This window comes from Trachurus japonicus, chromosome 13 (assembly GCF_045865225.1).
Source record: "Trachurus japonicus isolate A0001 chromosome 13, Traja_1.0".
Taxonomy (NCBI): domain Eukaryota; kingdom Metazoa; phylum Chordata; class Actinopteri; order Carangiformes; family Carangidae; genus Trachurus; species Trachurus japonicus.
Window position 1 is genome coordinate 3,479,356 of NC_140919.1, and position 5,824 is coordinate 3,485,179.

Consider the following 5,824-nt stretch of genomic DNA (forward strand, 5'->3'; position numbering starts at 1 on the left):
AGTCTTGAGAGGACTTGGCTGTTTTGTTGTCACCTGTTCTGGCCAGTTCCACCCCTTCATACATCAGGCCACTAGTGGCCTTCAGCATGGGTCCCTCTCTAATCACAAGTAGACATGATTGTTTTGAGAATTTTTGTTTACATTCACATTTATGTTTCTTCTTTCCCTGTATAAATTGATGTGGACCAATAATTAAGACATCCACAGTAGATTTTAGCCTATGAAATTACAAAGAGCAGAATAATGACAAACCTGGTTCTGTACTTTTCAAGCACAGTCTTGGTGGCAACAATGGAGCTGTGTGCTTCTGCAAGAGTGACCCCAGACCTCTGAAGTGATGCAGAGAGGCTGCTCAAGTGGGACAAGATATCATGCAGGAAACCACAGAATCTCAGCAGAGAGCTATCCCTGGCAGAGCTGAGGAATTTCTTAGCTTTTGTCTGCTGGATCCAACGTACACCCTGGGTATCAGGCGATTGAACCTGGAATAAAAACAAACAAATAATCAACATCAAATTAAAAATGAACCTGTAAGCTCTAACTAACTCAAACAGGACAGTGGCTCATAGAATAGAATAGAAAAATACTAAATCCACCATGCTCCTGGCCTAACAAATGGCATTGCGCGTCTTAAAGCAGATATCAGTGGAATGTTTTTGTTAATATAAGTCCTAAATAGTCCTATTTTCCGTCAGCAATCACTTACATGAAGTATTTCAGCCTAAACACGAGTCTCTCCGTCACTCTGCTCTGCTGTAACCCGAGGAGAAAATTTTCCTTGTGGGATACAAGTGTTATCCAATGAGGGGAGAGAACGGCATGAAGGGCTGTGTGTGCAGCCAAGGGATGCGCGTGAATGTGGTGACGTAGCACGAGGACCAATTGATGCCTGACAAGGGCGGGGGCTGCTAACTCATGGTGCGTTCAAGGAAACTCGTACTTTGTGTTTTTCCTTCCTGTGAAGTCATACCAGTTCGATCTGGTACGAGTTCACGGGTCGGAAGTTACGAGTGGCCGTTATAGGGAACTTTCACAGACAACAGGACGGTAAAAACACGAGCTACGGGTTACCTGGAACGCTACCAAGTCGTAGTTGTGACTTGAAGCTGTAACTTACGGTTTCAAAAGCCTGCCTTGAACACAGCATTAGCCGAAACGGCCGTGCCGCTGTTATCTGCTTTAATAGCGGCAGGAATGTTTTATTTTATTTTATTTTATTATTATATAATACATTATAGTATCCAACCAGACACAACAAAACATTTATGAAAATCACCTTTTCCAGGTGCTGTACAATCGGCGCATATCCTCTTAGGAAGTTCTCCAATGCCCGTAAGAGGTGGCCAACCCATCGAGTCCCCCCAATTCTGGTCGGCATCAAGGCAGTCTTGTTGAGGGCCTCACTGGTGCTCAGCAAGGTGGCCCTGTTAAGAGGGCTTTGGTGGTAAAAACTGTACAGGCCAGAAAGCAATTGTTCAACTCTCTGGAACGTGGTGTTGGTCTTGATGGAATCATTGAATGCCAGCTCCAGTCGATGGGCCATGCAGTGCACTCCTACAACATATCCCCTGTCTCCTCGCAACCTGCTGACCACGCTGTTCATGGCCCCAGTCATCACGGCTGCTCCGTCCGTGGCACAATACCAGCTTTGACTCCCAGCCAGGAGAAATAGCATTTATGAGCCCCCTAATGGCAGCAGTGATGTGGGTTGCATCAGCTTTCTCAACTGCATCTATCCCTATAAACCTGACACTCACATTTCCTAATCTGCATAGCTGGACATAAAGGAGCTCCTCCTCAATCACTGCGCTGTCAGTTGAGCCATCAGCAAGGATGGACAGGAATTTTGAGCCATCCAAAAGCTCTTGTGTCTTCTGCCTTTCAACTCTGGCAATGTAGTTGACAAACTGCCTACACTCCATATCATTCCTGTAGGTCTGGCCAACTGTTACCCCTTTCTTCTCATCTAAACTGCAATGACAAGAAAAGAAAAGAACATTAACACAATATAACAATATACAGATTGGTGTTATAGCCTTTATAGAAAAATATACTACTACTTTATAAGTGACACTTTAATATAAAGTTTTAATAACCATTCTAAATTAACTATCAGAATATTTTTTTCTGGCGATTTAGTAGTAATATCATTTAGCATGTTCACAAATGTGTCTTTTCTAATACCTATATTAAACATGTTGAACATAACATCACATAATTGTTATTTAGTTATTCTTTTAACACATAGTTAACAATGCTTAGCAAACATATTGAGATAGAGTACAGTGAAAAGTCAACACATCCATCACACATGATACATCTCTTAGTACAAATCAAAAATAAACTTACTCGCACATCCAAACGAAGTCCCTGTAAGGTCTGGATTTCTTGGCGATGGCATGCGCATTTCTGAAGAGTATCCTCATTTTAGCAAGAGTCGACTCTGAAAGTTTGGTCAACTTTTGCACATATTTAGCAGCCATTTGAGGGTTTGTCTGTGCCGTGTGCGCGGCGAAGCACTCCTGGTGTACTTTTGATGCTTCGTGGATCTTAATAGTTTCCAGTTTCATTACTGCCGTCCCAATAACAAACGAATTCGATCTTGTTTTACCGGTTGCTTTGGCACGGCATGGAAAGCAAAACATGATCCCGTCCTCTAATTTAAGCCATTCTCTTTGTTGGCCTGATTCTGTCATGAACCATCTCTGGTTGAACTTTCTAGCGTAACTCACAGCAGTCTCGGCGGTGGTCGCTACGTCGTCACGGTGATTAGCCTGGTTGTTTTTTTCCGTTCTCGGGGATTTGGAGGGTGGACACACTCCCGGAATGTGCCTCCACATTTTTCGACCGGTTACAGTTATGGCCACTGGCCTTATGGCCTCTTTTCTGTTGTTTGTTTCTCCTCTCCTTTACCGCTTGTCGGAGCTGAACACAAATCGCGTCTCGGTCTCCCTGGATACGGGGCGGGACTAACAGAGAAAATGGCGGATCGCAGATCTACAAGCTCACAAATCCTTGCTTTACAGCATGTTGTGAGCTTGAAGATCTGCACGACATCGGCGCACAACCCAAGCGTCACAGCCGGGCCGGGAGGAACATCAAAGTAGTTTGACCGGACCCTATTTTTTTTCACTCGCCAGAGTGGCCAGTCAGCTGGCTTCCTTTACTCGCCAAAGGTTCAAAGTTAGTCGCCACTGGTGACTGGCGACCGCTAATTTTGAACCCTGTCTATATAGATTGTCCCGTCACATCTGACGTCAGATCAAAGCAGAGATCAAAGGCTGTCGGTGCGTAAAGGAAACTCCACCTGAATTAACACAGCAGGGACGAACTGGCACTGAAAAGCAGCTGTGGATGTCCCAAGAGCAGGACTGAGGGTGGATGACTGCATGTCGCTGCCGTGTTGAGATACCACTCTGCCCTTGTGATGATCCCCTTTATTTATTTATTTACTTATTAATTTATTAGCGGGCGAGCGACCGCGTCGTCACGCAGCCGTAATGAAAAACAAAACTCAAATCATCATCTCTCTTAGCCCACCACAACAGCCTCGGCATCAGATAGTCAGTATATAGCCGTTACTCAGCATCTCTATCACAGAAAAAAAATTAAAAAGAGACGGACAGACAGAGAGAGAGAGAGAACAGAGAGTGCAGTCAGTGCTGTCGCAGCAGAGTGTGCGCCATCATGAAGAGAGAGCGTCCTTTACGCTGATATGCTCCTGGTTTCATCCCTGTTACCATGGTGTTTGTTTATGTTGTGATTAGTGTACACCTCTCATCTTTCTTACACAGGGTTTGAATAAATATGAGTTTCTTTATTAGTTTATTAGTTGTTGTTTCTTACATTGGGCAGCGGTTCTCAGTGTATCAGATCAAACCTGATTAAGGATATTAGTAAACTCATTATTCGGTCACTCTGAGCTCGGACCTCCGGACCAAAACAGCTGTTTCCTCCTGGGAGAGGTTCGGCCTCTGGCGTCGCTGTTTCCTCCGTCCATGTCCAAGTATCGGCTGTGTCAAACCCACTCCACGCCTTTCTCTCCTCCTCCTTTCTCCTTCCCGCCCTGTCTCCTCCCTCTTTGCCGTTTGCGCCGGTAGGAGGGACGAGGGGAGTACCTGCGCTGGGCTGCATCAGACTGTGCTGTCCACCAATCTTGCAAATGCACCTGGACACGCCTCGTTGGCGTAGCGAAGCTGCGCTGAGCTTAGACTGCGCTTGGTCCAGGAAACTAGGGCCCATAGTGACAATAACAACACAAAGAATAAAAAGAACAACCTATAGATAATAAAATAGAATTTCAAATGGGAACAGACATGCACCCGTACCTACATGTAGGCTACAAATAGAAACCTTATCAACAGTGTATTCAACTAAAAGCTGTTTTTTCATGATCCTGTGTAACATACTTATTTTATTTTTTAGGAAAGTGCCAGTGGTCAGGTATATTTTCCGGAACCAGACTTTGAAACTGGATCTGGATCGTCTTGGCCTCATTTATCCTCTGCATTGACTCTAGTGCTCACGAGTCCACCTCAGACAACACCACGCACAAGACGATCCCTATCTGGGAAATACATTGCTTTGGATCCTACATGGTCACTCAGTGGTAAGTGGTCACACTCGGATGGAAACTAGCACTAGCTGCTACAACCCGGCACATTTATATGTTTTTATATGTCCATTAATGTGCATTGTCCCACCCAAATAAACCAATAAATAAAAAATAAAAAATAAAAAAGGTCTTTTATGGATATTAGCAGAGTATCTATTTTGCCCCTCCATTATTACACAATGTGTACTGTTTTTGTGTGCACAAGAACCCGATCCCATCCACATCAACCTCCACTTTGATTACTGCACACCCGTCTGCCTCTACATCATTGCCATCACTGCAAGTGAGTTGAGAGGCTTGTCTGTTATTCTTTGTAAAAGGACAAACATGTCTGCATACAAAAGTTGTCGTCATCTAAATGTTACTATGATAGTGAAAATTTCTTTCCACAACTATCTTGTGTCTTCAGAGTGAAGAGGAAGGTGAAATGGGTCCAGAAGTGCGTGATGTCAGCATGAGTTTTGGGGACTTGGTTCTAGATCCCACAGACACCAGCTTTGTACCACCAAGTTCCGGCTCGCCTTCCAGGGGTCCATGCCTATGTTCCCACAGCCCTATGTTCCCACTGGACTCTCTCTACTTATCTGGGGCCTCATTTATCAAAGAGGGTGTAAAACTGCTACTAAAGTTTTGCGTACGAAAATGGCGTACACCCAAAATATTTACACCTTTTTCAGATCAATCAAACTGTGCGTACGCACAACTCTCCGCAATTTCCCTTTGATAAATCACACCGGACCCAAGAATGGTGCACACGTGAACACACCTCTTACTCCACCCCCGGAACGCCTATATACAACTATATATGGTCAGCACGTGCATATTTAATTTGCCATGTGCTCTGTGGAGCGGCTACAAAGTGACAACAAAGTGACAACGGAGACAACGGGCGGAGGACGGGGGAAAGAAGCGGAACTTCTCCGCTTCTCCGAAAGCAGATACACAGGCAATAAATCAGTCAGAAAAAAGATTTTTTTTTTTTTTTTTACACCTAGATGTTAAAACAATAAGCAGGATTTCCACGATAGTTACCATTACTTTGAACTGTTACGTTGTCTCAGTCTTTATTCTCTCGTCAGCTCCAAACTCACGTGCACCTCGTTAACTCAGGTGACAGATTAATAACAGTCTCAGTAGCTGCAGATCAGTGTGCGCTGCTGCCGATGTGTTTTTAAACTTGGCGAGTTTGATCCTTGTCGGACGTCACAC